The sequence below is a fragment of the Bos taurus genome, chromosome 25 (assembly GCF_002263795.3).
Source record: "Bos taurus isolate L1 Dominette 01449 registration number 42190680 breed Hereford chromosome 25, ARS-UCD2.0, whole genome shotgun sequence".
NCBI classification, from domain to species: Eukaryota; Metazoa; Chordata; class Mammalia; order Artiodactyla; family Bovidae; genus Bos; species Bos taurus.
The window spans coordinates 12,191,110-12,206,496 of record NC_037352.1 but is presented as its reverse complement, the minus strand read 5'-3'; positions in this window follow the sequence as shown (position 1 = coordinate 12,206,496).

Genomic DNA, 15,387 nt, shown 5'->3' with positions numbered 1-15,387 from the left:
TGTGGTTTTATGTGCCTCACTGAACTTGTAACACCAAATTAGATTTTTGGTTTTTATAGACTATGAGTGACTTGCAGACAAAGATCAAATTAGTTCTTCCATATTTGCCTCCATAGGGTTTAACTCAGTGTCAAGCACATAGTAGGTGCCCAGCAAATGTTGTTAATATATGAGTAAACCTGCATTCTAATTTATATAGGCAATAATAATACTTACAATCAGTACTTGCTATGTGCCAGGACATATTCTATATGTATTTTTGTACTCACTAAATCATTACTTGTTCAGGAGGTAATATTGTTATCCTTCATATCTTCCCAACCCAGGGATTGAACCCATGTCTCCCACATTGCAGGCAGATTCTTTACCAGCTGAGCTGCCAGGGAAGCCCAAGAATACTGGAGTGGGTAGCCTATCCCTTCTCCATGGGATCTTTTCGACCCAGGAATGGAACCGGGGTCTCTTGCATTGCAGGCGGATTCTTTACCAGCTAAGCTACTAGGGTAGCCCCTTTATCCTTCTGCATAATATTGTATATCATCTAAGATATACAATATTATCTTATATAATGTCCTATATATCCTATATATATTATGTAGCCCAAAGAGGTTCAGCAACTAGCCCAAAGTCACACAGCTGATACATGGTGGAGTCAGAATTTGCATCCAAGTCACCTGGCTTAATTATTCTATATTATGCCCTGAATGATAATGAAGACCCAGGGTTCCATTATAGAAAAGGGGTAGAGGATAAAATGATTTCAAATGGACTTGAAACTAATACTCCCTTTCCACCATCACCAATACATAAGCCAATTTGCATGCATTCCTTTCTTCCTTCCCTTGCTCCTTCTACAAGTATTTACTGACTACCGTGATCCAGGGACTGCTGTAGAAATTGGCTTTCAGTGACGAAGGGGAAAGGACATCAGCCTTTATCTCCACAAAACTCTCTCTCAACAAACATCTCCTGAGAACCTCCTTTGTGCTGAGATCATGCTAGGTTTTAGAGATACTAACATGCATCAGGAAGAGTCCAATTTCCTTGTAGATGGGACAGACACAATGGCAATAATTAAGATGGAAAGAAAAATAAAGACAATAATATGCCCTTCCTGAAAACAATTTCAAAGTAAACATAGAGAAATGGAGAGAAAGATACATAGATAAAAAGATAGATAGACAGACAAATGGAAAGGAGGTGAAAAAGAACAGAAATCTGCACGAGGGGAAAAATGAAACAAAAATGAAAGTCTCTCAGTTGTGTCCGACTCTTTGTGACGTCATGGGCTGTAGCCCGCCAGGCTCCTATGTCCATGGGATTCTCCAGACAAGAATACTGGACTGCGTCACCATTTCTTCTCCAGGGGATCTTCCTGACCCAGAGATCGAAGCTGGGTCACCTGCATTGCAGGCTGATTCTCTACCATCTGAGCCACACTGAACCCAACTCTAGGAGTGAACCCAACTCTAAGACTTTCTGGAAGTCTTACTGGAGAAGACACAGCTGCCCCCAAATCTTTAGGCATCCTCAGATGTCAACCAAGTCAAGAAAGTTAGCTCCAGTGAAAGCACAGAGATAAAGAAATACTTCTCTGTGTGGCTATCTACAAGTATTTTTATATGCTAGAGAAACTAATAAGGCCAGGTGGTAACACTGGAGAAATCAAGAAAATGCTTCCATAAGACGTATGAGACCTTACATTTTTTCTTTACATCCTAGTGAACAAAAATGAAAAGGAAACAGACTGGTTTTCACAGAGGAGAGAGGAGGTGATCTTCCTTCTAAGACGAGTTGCATAAAACTTAAATCTTGGCAGATAGCCATGATATGAATGACTCTTGCTTCTCCAGGCCAAGAAATACTTCAAATAAGTAGTTGGACTTCCGGGCTGGACTCCTACTTTTGTATGAGAAGGAAACTGCCCTTAAACAAGATTGATGTTCAGGTTATTTCATAAACGACAGAAAATAATGTCAAGAGGGAGAAAAATGAATAAAGACAGGTCTGAGAAGAGTAATGAAGGGGCATTAGTGGGTGGTTTATGATGCATGGCATTTTGTTAATGTTAAACTTTCCCAGGTGTGTTGTATAAGTCACAGAACAAGGCAATGGGTGGAAGTTTTATTTTCTTGTGTGAACAATGAGCACCCATGAACTACATAAAAATAAGGGGCTTGGGAACATGGGGAGTTGCTTATCAGGGCATACAATTGATCATAGGGACTATATCCTGCCATGTACCAACAAAACAACCTGCACCATTTATGTTTGTTTGCTTCTTTGAAGGAAGGTTATCAAATGCTTTCACAATGTACTTTTTTTAAAAGATGCTGAGTCTCTGGCTTTATTTCATCTGTTTTTTTGTTTTTGGCCCCACCACGGGACATGTGAGATCTCAGTTCCTTGACCAGTGACTGAACCCATGCCCCCTGCACTGGCAGCACAGGGTCTGAACCATTGGACTGCCAGGGAAATCCCTATCATGCATTATTCATCTAATTTTATCTCAGCCTTGGGAAGGAGAAATTGCGTCATCTCCATTTTACAGATAATGGAGAATGAGATGGACCAGTCTTGCTCAAGATCTTTCAGCCACTAAGGAATCAAACTGGAATCCAAATTTAGGTGCACTGACTCTCCTGAGTCTGTTAATTCATTGGGTCTGTGCAACACTTCCGGAGAAGGCAATGGCACCCCACTCCAGTACTCTTGCCTGGAAAAATCCCATGGACGGAGGAGCCTGGTAGGCTGCAGTCCATGGGGTCGCTAGAGTCTGACACTACTGAGCGACTTCACTTTCACTTTTCACTTTCATGCATTGGAGAAGGAAATGGCAACCCACTCCAGTGTTCTTGCCTGGAGAATCCCAGGGACGGGGGAGCCTGGTGGGCTGCCGTCTATGGGGTCGCACAGAGTCGGACACGACTGAAGCGACTTAGCAGCGGCAGCAGCAGTGCAACGCTTCACAAACTTCTTCAGAGCAAACATTTTCTAAAGAAGGTTAATGAGAACTCTTCTGTTCCCCTAGTGTTAAAATCACATTCGACAATCAGCCTTGATTTAAAAAACCTCAACACCCACCTGAAACTATCACAACATTGTTAATTGGCTATCAGATCAGATCAGATCAGTTGCTCAGTCCCATACAAAATGTTTTTGGTGTTAACAAAAACTAAAATGAGAAAGAAAAAAATCCCAACACAGATGAAGTTTGTATATTTGGCGTAGTTGGAAGCCCAGTATCTATGTTTTCTACCTTTCTCCAGTACATGTGCGCATGCTCAGTGGCTTCAGTCGTGTCCGATTCTGTGACCCTATGCACTGTAGCCTGCCAGGCTTCTTGGTCCATGGGATTCTCCAGGCAAGAGTACTGGAGTGGGTTGCCAGGTCCTCTTCTAGGGGATCTTCCTGACCCAGGGATGGAACCCGCATCTCCTGCATTGCAGGCAGATTCTTTACCCCTGAGACACCAGAGAAGCCCAGTGAACTTCCCCCAACCCCTGAAATTTTTTTTTTTTTTTTTTTTTTGTCTCAAAAGAAACGAAATTTGATCAGAAGTCCTCCCATGGGAGATTTAGTACTATCTTCTCCAGTTATAACTCTAGAGAAGGAATGCCTCTCAGAACTGGAGGAGAGAGTAGGATAAACTGTCCAACCTAGTTTTATTTGCAGAGTATATTGTTTTGAGCCATTTTCTTTCACTTTTAAACTTTTATTTTGAAATCATTATAGATTCACTGGAAGTTACAGGAACAGTGCAGAGTCTTGTGTACCTACCCTTCACCTACCCCCCAGCTTCCTCCAATGGTAACATCTGATAAATCTATAGTACAATATCTTTGCAACCTCAGTGTCCATCAACAGAGGAATGGATAAAGAAGATGTGGTGTGTATATGCGATGGAATATTACTCAGTCATAAAGAGGAACAAAATTGGGTCATTTGTAGAGACATGGATGGACCTAGAGACTGTCATAGAGGGTAGTAAGTTAGAAAGACAAATATCGTATATTAACAAATATATGTGGAATCTAGAAAAATGGTAGAGGTGATCTTCTATGCAAAGCAGAAATGAAGGCATGGGCACAAAGATCAAATCTATGGATACCAAGAGAGAAAGGGGGGTGGGATGAATTGGGAGATTGGGGTTGACATGTATACACTATTGATACTCTGTATTAGATAGATAACTAATGTGAACCTACATATAGCACAGGAAGCTCTACTCGATGCTCTGTGGTGACCTAAATGGGAAGGAAATCCTAAGAGAGGATATATGTATACAGCTGATTATATATACATATATACACACACACACACATATACATCAGCTTCCCAGGTGGGTAAAGAATCCATTGCCAGTGCAAGAGACACAGGACATGTGAGTTTGATCCCTGGGTTGGGAAGACCCCATGGAGAAGGAAATGGCAACCCACTCCAGTACTCTTGCCTGGAAAATCCCATAGACAGAGGAGCCTGGTGGAATATAGCCCACGAGGTCACAAAGAGTTGGACATGATTGAGCTGCTGAGCACAGACATATATATATATATATAACTAATTCTAGCACACATTTAAAGCAATTATACTCCCATAAAAATTAAATATATATATATTTATATAAATATATATATTAATTGCAAAGCATTTAATTTTTTTCTGAATTAGTTATCAAGATTAAATCAAAACAAGCAAGCAAATGTTAACAACAAAGCTAGGAGATCTAACAAGAAAGTTAGAGTTCTGGTCTTTTTTGAAAACCTGGAAGATCTGGCAGTGTGGTCCTGCCTGGGCAGTAAAGGTGGCTAGTGATGCTGTCCCTTGTCCGCAGGCAAGCGCTTGACAGGTCCATGAGGATTTCTTCACTGGTGTTACCTGCCTGGCCTCTGGAGGCAGCTGAGTTTTCAGTGCATTCTTCGGAAAGGGGAGTTATTATTATTACTAAGTTACAATTAGCATACAATATTGCATTAGTTTCAGATGTGAAACATAGTGATACAATATTTTTATACACTATGAAATAATCACGACAGTAAGTCCAGTTACCATCTGTCACCATACAAAATTGTTACAATATTAGTGATTATATTTCCTACTATTTACAATAGCCAAGATAAGAAAGTAACTTAAATGTCCATCAACAGATGAGTGGATAAAGAAGACATGGTATATATGAATAAGTGAAAGTTGCTCAGTTGTGTCCGACTCTTTGTGACCCTATGGACTATGCAGTCCATGGAATTCTCCAGGCCAGAATACTGGAGCGGGTAGCCTTTCCCTTCTCCAGGGGATCTTCCCAATCCAGGGATAGAACCCGGGTCTCCCGCATTGCAGGCGGATTCCTTACCAGCTGAGCCACAAGGGAAGCCCATATAAATAAACATAAATTTGAGCCACCTGGGAACGCATGTATTTATATGAATATATATATATAAATAAATACATGGGTTCCCAGGTGGCTCAAGTTGTGAAAGCAAATTGACTCCTCTGCCACCCACTGTTTTTCTTCACTCCCTTCCCAATCCCCATCACTTCATCTAATTTTTGCTGTTGCGAGTTGGAGTAATCCTGGGCCTTCGAACATGCCCATATCCCTTCTTAAAACAAAACATATGCAGGCTCTAAGCTAATGAGAAAGACATTTGGAAAGAAAACTGTGAAGCAGAAACAAAAGGAGACCGTTAATAGAATAACTAGGAAACGCACTAAAAGATGGCCAGTGTTGACTTTTCCAAATGTGGATGTTTTGTATTTACTCTGTTTTACACCAGACAATAGCAAAATCTTCCTTTCTTTTTCTTCTCCAATAAAGTGACTTAAACTCCATCCCTGGTTCCCAACACAGCAGGGAATTGGACAGATCGAATCCAATGACTGCCCTGAAGCCAAAGAGAGGAGGAGAGGATAATTATTGGGGAAGCGATGGCACATTAAAAGGATGTGCTAAGTCGTTTCAGTTGTGTCCACTCTTTGTGACCCTGTGGACCATAGCCTGCCAGGTTTCTCTGTCCATGGGATTCTCCAGGCAAGAATACTGGAGAAAACTGCAGTGGGTTGCCCTGCCCTCCTCCAGGGGGTCTTCCTGACCTGGGGATCAAACACACACTGCTGAGCCACCTGAGAACCCCGTTAAGGGGATAGGGTGCCACAAACTGGGCTTCCCAGACGGCTCAGTGGTAAAGAATCCACCTGCCAATGCAGGAGACATAGGGGATGCAGGTTCCCTCCTTGGGTCAGGAAGATCCCCTGGAGAAGGAAACGGCAACCCACTCCAGTATTTTTGCCTGGAAAATCCCATGAAGAGAGGAGTCTGGTGGGCTACAGTCCATGGGGTTGCAAAGAGTTGGACATAACTGAGCACGCACACTATCAATGGGAAATAGACAAGGTAAAAAGGGGAGAAGTTTCTAAGGAAAGGGAGCCCCAAACATCTAAAATGAATCCCTACCCATATACACAGTCACTATTAAGAAACCATCTGTGGGAATTTCCTGGCAGTCCAGTGGTTTAGAGTCTCTGCTTCCAATGCAGGGAGCATGGGTTCGATCCCTGGTCAGGGAACTAAAATCCCACCTGACATGTGGTGCAGCCAAAAAAATTTTTTTTGATTAAAAAAATGTAAAAACAAAGATTTAAAAATAAATACATACAGAAAGAAGCCATCTGCAAATTCATAATTCCTGTGGGGGCATTTGAGGGTGTCATATTAAAACTGAGGATTTACCAGGTCTGTCCTCCTCCCATGTGTGTAGAAAGATCACGACCCCCCAAGAACACACATCCTCCTCCTTCGTGCCTAAATTTTAACCCAGCCCTCTAATAGCATTTCATCTAATCACAGCCCCAGCTGTGACTACCAGCATTTACCATGCTGGTAAATGGCTGAGATCACTGCCACTCTAATGGAAAGTTTGGAAGGTCAAAAAGAATCAGAGCTGGCTCCCAACTGGGCTTTTGAGAGCTGACCTTTTATTTCCTCCATGGCTCTGTAGCAGAAATAAAGTTTCCTAAGACGGTCCATAATTGGGTTTAACACAATGGCATCAGCAAAGACGCTTGGAAGATGGAGAGTCAGACTCAAAGTCAAGGAATTAAAATTTTGAGAGGTGCTTCCCTGGTGGCTCAGTGGTAAAGAATCTGCCTGCCAATGCAAGAGATAAGGGTTGGATCCCGGATCCGGGAAGATCCCACATGCTGTGGAGCAACTAAGCCCATGCACCATAACTATTGAGCCTGTGCTCTAGGGCCCTGGAGCCGCAACTACTGAGCCCATGTGCTGCTGCTTAAGCCTACAAGCCCTAGAGCCTGTGCTCTGAAGCAAGAGAAGTCACCACAATGAGAAGTCTGCCCACCATAACTAGAGAAAAGCCCTCACAGCAATAAAGATGCAGCACAGCCAAAAATAAATAAATAAAATTATAAAAAGTTTGAAAGCTCAAGGAACACCCAAAAGGCATGTGGTCCAGTCTCTTGCTTTTGGGCTTCCTTGGTGGCTGAGCTGGTAGAGAATACACCTGCAATGCAGGAGACATGGGTTCAATCCCTGGTTTGGGAAGATCCCCTGGAGAAGGGAACGGCTGCCCACGGCAGTATGCCAGCCTGGAGAATTCCATGGACCGTATAGTCCATGGGGTTGCAAAGAGTCGGACACGACTGAGCGACTTTCACTTGCTTTCAGTTTCAACCATTCTTCATGGAGAGGTAACAAATCCCCCTTCTTGGCCTCCATATTCCAGGTATGTCACACCTGAAAGATAGGCTCTCCTGGACAGACATTTCTAGAATCCCTGCAGGTAACCTTTTAAGTGTGTGTGCGTACACGCTCAGTTGCTTCAGCCATGTCCGACTCTTCACGACCCTTTTCTGCCAGGCTCCTCTGTCTATGGGATTCTCCAGGCAAGAATACTGGAGTGGGTTGCCATGCCTTCCCCTAGGGGATCTTCCCAACCCAGGGGTCGACCTCTCATCTCTTATGTTTCCTGCATTGGCAGGCAGGTTCTTTACCACTAGCGCCACCTGAGAAGCCAACCTTTTAAGTGTACTTTATAAAATAAAAATACCCCGAGCACTGTGCCTACATATCCTTGGCATTCTTTTTAAGTTGGCTTCTTGAGTTTTCTTATTAGCAGAGATGGAGGCGATCACCTCATTTAGCGAAGGGATGAAGACAATAATTAAGTGGCTGTGTCATCTTTTCCTATCTAGGCTAACTAATTCCAATTATATTTTAACCTTTTTACATGGGCCCTTTTTTCTGACCTTCGAATGAATTTTCACTGCTTAGTTCTGGTCCTCATCTAGAGGTGCCACAGGCTTCACAGTTTGCCAAAGCTTTTCAATAGCCATAATGAAATGCTTACTATTTTCTCCCTCTTTGTAAGAGTAGACTCCCATTTTTGAGAAATATTTAACAAAAATTATATGCCTAATTTTCAGCTGTAGTTCTGCAACGGTGTTCCTACCAAACACATCAGCTAGGCTCTCTATTTTTTATTTTTTTGCAGCTAAATGTTTTATCTACAAAATAAAATGATTATTGGAAGTATTTTCAATGCATTATCGAGGCCCTACAAGCTATGGAAGCGTGTGCTATGTACTTCGTGTACATGCTAAGCCACTTCAGTCGTGTCTGGCTCTTTGCGATCCCATGGACTGTAGCGTGCCAGGCTCCTCTGTCCATAAACTTTTCCAAGCAAGAATGCTGGAGTGCATAGCTCCAGTTTCCCTTCTCCAGGGGATCTTCCTGACCCAGGGATTGAACCTAGGTCTCCCACACTGGGGACAGAGTCTTTACCATCTGAGCCACCAGGAAAACCCCTAATTAAGTGCTAGAAAAGTGATATAAACTCCAACTTGTCTTGACCGAAAGCCAGTCAGTGGCTTGGTGGTTTTTGCTATATTTACATTTATGACCTTGGCACTCTTATCTTACAAGTCAAGCATCACCTTAAAAACACAAAGCTGATATTGTTAGGGGAAGCACACTGAAACTGCCCACCCTTTCCAGGCACCATAGTAACCATTTGCATGAGTTTTATGACAGGAGGTCCTGGTAAGGAACACAAACCTAATAAGCCACCACCAACTGGAAGAGTTCAGGAAAGGTCAAAAGGAGACACCACATGTCTGACCACCTCCCAGAATCCTTCTCTCTGGCATTCATCTTGGCCGAACAAGGCGTGCAGCACCAGGAAGGACTCTGAGTCAGATGATTGGCTAAAGACAACCTGGAAACTAATCCCATCACCATAAAACCCGAAACTGCAAGCCATGTGACAGAGTGTTTCTCCTGGGTTCCCTTACCCTCCTGCTCTCCGCCCGGGCGCCCTTTCCCAATAAAATCTCATGCTTTGTCAACACATGTGTCTGCCTCGACAATTCATTTCAGAGTGTTAGACAAGAGCCCAGTTTTGGGCCCTGGAAGGGGTCCCCCTTCCTGCAACAATATTAGTAACTATTAGTGATACGATAAACATCATCTCCAAGAATCTAATGGAGAGGGACTTCCCTGGTGATCCAGTGGTTAAAACTTTGCCTTCCAATGCAGGGGGTCCAGGTCTGATCCCTCCCTGATCCAGAGCTAAGCTCCCACATGACTTGTGGCCAAAAAACTGAAACATAAAACAGAATCAATACGGTAATGAATTCAATAAAGACTTTAAAAATGGTCCACATTAAAAAAAAAAAATTCTTAAAGAAAAGAAAAAAACCAAGGGGGAGTTTACAGGAGAGAGAATTGAAACCCATCAGGACCTTCCCAATGCAGTCACCACGTCCTGTTTGTTCTTCGTGGTACTGGAGGCTGTACAGAATGGAGAATGAATGCATGGCCCCTGGGACCAAGCTGGTTTCATCCCAGCTCCCCCACTTAATGGCTGTGAAGCCTTAGGAAAAATGCTTCTCCTCTCTCTGCTTCCATTTTCCCATTTGTGCAATCAAAATATTTGTAGCATTGACCTCGCTGCACTATTGGGTGTATTCATATGTTAAAAGTGGAAAGAATTGAGTCTGAAATAGATGAAGTGCTGAGTAATTAGTGACCATCACTGTCCTAGAAATGTCTTCTCCCCAGGGTGTCCCAGCTTTTAATGTCCATCTTTCAGGAGTTGTATCGCCTTTATGGTAACCATGGCAAACAGCCCCTGTAGATGTTTCCATGACATTTTTTTTTTCCTTAAGCAAAAACTTGAAAATCTCTTTTGAAAACCAAAGCTATCTAATTCTTCCAGGCCAAAAGGAATCTAAATTTTCATCAGAGCTGTAAAATGCTTTAAGCAAGGATATGGGGGATTAGACAGGATGTCCTAAAGCAATTAACCACACAAATGGATGAGGCAAAATTCAAGTCTATCTGAAATACAAGGTCATTGTGTTTTAAGGTGACTGTGGAAACCAGCAGGAATAGAAAATGGAAAGAATTCTAAAGCGTCCTTGCTTACTTGAGTAGTTTATTCCCTTCTGTTTTCTTAAATATAAAATTTGTAGAGTAAGTCCTCTACATATGAACAAGTTCAGTTCCAAGAGCATGTTTGTTAAGACGAATTTGTTCATAAATCCAACAAAGGTAGCCTAGGTACCCAACTAACACAATTGGCTGTATCATACTGGACTGTAGTAGGTTAGTAACACTTTTCACAGAAATAATACATTAAAAAATGAACACACAAAAAATAAAGAAAACACTTTAATCTTACAGTACAGTATCTAGTACAGTACAAGAGCTGGCATACAGGGCTGGCATCGAGTGAACAGGCAAGAGGAATTACAGACTGGAGGAGGGATAGGAGGTGGGAGATGGTAGAGCTGAAGGATCGTCAGCAATAGGAGACGGAGGGCGGGCTGCAATTTCGCTCATGTCTGACATTGATGGCACAGGTACTGGTTCCTTGCTGGGATCAGATGCATGTTCACATCTTTGAAAGTTTGAGACTTGAGGGTTTGTATGTAGGGGACTTACTGTATTGAAGTATAACACGTCTATGGGCAAGGATACAAATCTTAAATGAACTTTTATAACATGAGCACTGCTGCTGCTGCTGCTAAGTCGCTTCAGTCGTGTCCCCGACCCCATAGACGGCAGCCCACCAGTCTCCCCTGTCCCTGAGCACACCCAGATGTAATTGACATCCAGATCAGGGGACAAAACATTGAATGAACCTCTCTCACCTTATTTCACTATTTTTAATCCATATTCATACACACAGCCCTAATGAGGAATGATAATATTCAAATGTTTAAAAAGAAATCATTTTGCTTGAACTAACAGAAGCTATGGGAGGAACTGATTTTTTTAAAATTTTATTTTATTTTTAAACTTTACATAATTGTATTAGTTTTGCCAAATATCAAAATGAATCCGCCACAGGTATACATGTGTTCCCCATCCTGAACCCTCCTCCCACCTCCCTCCCCATACCATCCCTCTGGGTCGTCCCAGTGCACTAGCCCCAAGCATCCAGTATCGTGCATCGATTTTTTCCCTCAGGTTTTGATCATGGTTGAGTCCACCAGAAATCATTTTTTTTAATGTCTGGATAATCTGTATATTATTGATAGCTGTTCATTGAAAACTACTTTTTCCCAGTTACAGGCCAATGAACATAAAATTGTAAAAAAAAAAAAAAAAAAAGAATTCCCTTTGGAATAGACATCATTCTTCATTGAGCTGGGCTCAATTATGCAGTTGACTGCCTTTTCTGAAGACAGTTTACCATCATTTGCCCAGTGGTTTGTTATTCAATTGTTGTGTATTTATCTTCTCTTTTCAACCACATTTCAGATTCCTGTAGAGAGAATTCTCACTAAACTTCTTTAAAGTCTTTGTACTTCTGAATACTCATGACATAGAGTTATCTCCCTATATTTCCTGAAGAAATGATTCAAAGAATGTGTGTATCTATCCTCTCCGGCAATACATATTGTTAAAGTAATAGAAGTTTCACTACACAAAACAAAAACAGAACCTTGGTACATTCTTGAAAGCTGGTGTTTTCATTAATTAGCATAATGGATCAAGTAAACAGGGAAGAAATTATGTTTGAAAAAGAACAGATTACCTACAGGGCTGAGACCTTGTCATGAGATACATTTGCAGTGTTTGTATATTTTTCGTCTTAAAGAGGGATTATTAACAAAGCCTAAAGGCATTCTCTGTTCATGGTATATTCAGAAAAATACCAATTTCTTCCCAGTCAAAACAGAATACAACTACTTTGTAATAGGAAGAATGGTTAATAGGTTATTGAATGTTACTGAATTACTTAGCTAAAGTTCTGCTAAAAACCTGGAACACCAGCTCCTGTTACTTAATTAATTCTTCATTCCAGTAAGAATCATTGAGTAGATACTGTGTACCAGGCATAGCTTGTCTATCACAGAAATGTCACCAAGCTGACAAAAGCAGACAGTAAATGATCTAGAATCAAAGCACATATAATCTGTCTATCCTAAGGATATGAGGTTAAGTCAGGTGGGCAAATCCTCCAGGCTGTGCGCAAATGGTTTCTCGTTCATGAACCCATTCGTCTATTTACCCCCTGCATTCCTAAAGATTTTACCCAATAGCTTCATTTTCACTTATTTCCTTTTGTGTTATATTATTGTTACCTTGATGCTGTGAAGCATGGTGGTCAGAATGTGAATTTTATGGTCAGATTGAGATTTGCATCCTAGCTTTAATCTTTCCTTGCCCTGTGTCCTTGAGCATAGGAATCAACCCCTCTGGACCTCAGTTTATTCACCTGTGAAATAGGAATAATTAAAACTTTCTACAAGCTATCATACACATGGGAATTCCCTGGAAATGCAGTGGTTCAGACTCTGAGCTTCTAGCACCAGAGGCCTGGGTTTGATCCCTGGTCAGGAAACTAAGATCTCACCAGCCATGGGGTATGGCCAAAAAAATCATAAATGCAGCATGCTTCTGCAACCCCATGGACTGCAGCCTTCCAGGCTCCTCCATCCATGGGATTTTCCAGGCAAGAGTACTGGAGTGGGTGCCATTGCCTTCTCCACATGCACTCAGAGATAATAGTAATTATAATGAACACAGAACTAACTGAATTTTTATGAGTGCTTTAGGTATATTAACTCATTTAACCCTCACAATAACCCTACAGAGTAGGCACTTTAGTTATTTCAGATGAGAAACTGAGATGCAGAGAGGTTTAGGGAACTCTCCCAATGTGACACAGTGAGTTAAGTGGTGAAATGAAGTTTTGAATTGAGATATGTTGCCTCTAGTCTTCATGATTGTACTACTCTATTCTACTGACTTTTCTAGAAGAACATGGTAGGCATAAAATTAATAAGTGATGGCTATTAATATGGGCTTCCTATGTGGCGCTAGTGGTAAAGAACCTGCCTGGCAATACAGGAGACATAAGACACGTGCAGTTCGATCCCTGGGTTGGGAAGATCCCTTGGAGGAGGGCATGACAACCCACTCCAGTATTCTTGCCTAGAGAATCCCATGGACAAGGGGAGCCTGGCAGGCTACAGTCCATAGAATCACAAAGAGCTGGACACTGCTGAAGTGATTTGACAAAACATCTATTTCTGCTTTATTGACTATGCCAAAGCCTTTGACTGTGTGGATCACAATAGACTGTGGAAAATTCTGAAAGAGATGGGAATACCAGACCACCTGATCTGCCTCTTGAGAAATTTGTATGCAGGTCAGGAAGCAACAGTTAGAACTGGACATGGAACAACAGACTGGTTCCAAGTAGGAAAAGGAGTTCGTCAAGGCTGTATATTGTCACCCTGCTTATTTACCTTATATGCAGAGTACATCATGAGAAATGCTGGACTGGAAGAAACACAAACTGGAATCAAGATTGCCAGGAGAAATATCAATAACCTCAGATATGCAGATGACACCACCCTTATGGCAGAAAGTGAAGAGGAACTCAAAAGCCTCTTGATGAAAGTGAAAGGGGAGAGTGAAAAAGTTGGCTTAAAGCTCAACATTCAGAAAACGAAGATTATGGCATCTGGTCCCACCACTTCATGGGAAATAGATGGGGAAACAGTGGAAACAGTGTCAGACTTTATTTTTCTGGGCTCCAAAATCACTGCAGATGGTGACTGCAGCCATGAAATAAAAAGATGCTTACTCCTTGGAAGGAAAGTTATGACCAACCTAGATAGCATATTCAAAAGCAGAGACATTGCTTTGCCAACAAAGGTTCGTCTAGTCAAGGCTATGGTTTTTCCTGTGGTCATGTATGGATGTGAGAGTTGGACTGTGAAGAAGCCTGAGCACCAAAGAATTGATGCTTTTGAACTGTGGTGTTGGTGAAGACTCTTGAAAGTCCCTTGGACTGCAAGGACATCCAACCAGTCCATTCTGAAGGAGATCAGCCCTGGGATTTCTTTGGAAGGAATGATGCTAAAGCTGAAACTCCAGTACTTTGGCCACCTCATGCAAAGAGTTGACTCATTGGAAAAGACTCTGATGCTGGGAGGGATTGGGGGCAGGAGGAGAAGGGGACGACAGAGGATGAGATGGCTGGATGGCATCGCTGACTCGATGGGCTGACTCGATGGATGTGAGTCTCAGTGAACTCTGGGAGTTGGTGATGGACAGGGAGGCCTGGCATGCTGCGATTCATGGGGTCGCGAAGAGTCGGACATGACTGAGTGACTGATCTGATCTGATCTGATAATATACACAATTTTAATCATCTTTTCCCAGCACTATGTTAATAACATAGTGAAACAAAAAGCACATCATATTTATTCATCTGTCTTCCTTCTTTAGTGTTCTGCACATAGTAGGTCCACAACATTTGTTTGTTGAGTTGAAATGCTTTTCTTGAAAATGAAACAACAAAAGAAAACAAATAAAAACTAAGGGATACACTATTTTAAACTATAATTCTATCAAGTTTTTGAATCAATGTTTCTTCATGACCCTAGAGACTAATGCAAAAATGCAAATTTTTGAGCATTTTAGAATGTCACCCTCCATTGCAATCATTTCACAGCTCATTAGCTTCCAGGTTTTTTTTTTTTTTTTCCCCTCTCTCGGTCCCTCACAATAAGGACTCTTAGAAAATAATTCTCACCTTCCAGTCCACATTTGCAGCTTCTGTTTTTGTTTGTTTGTTTTGTAGCCTTGCAAATAGTCACCTGCCCACTGGCACAGGGGAATGGCATCTATTCTAAGATGTTTAAAGAGATTATAGATGTCCTACATATTCTGAACTTGGAAGTACAGAAAAGAGAAATTAGGATGGATTGACCAGCTTTTTCAATTGGTTGTTCAGCTTTTCATCTTTCAGAGACTGCGGGAAAGAAATTCATGAGACTTTACAAGCCTGGGTACAACCTAAAGACATGTTATTTTAATTTTATTATTGGAATTGAGTGTGTATTTCC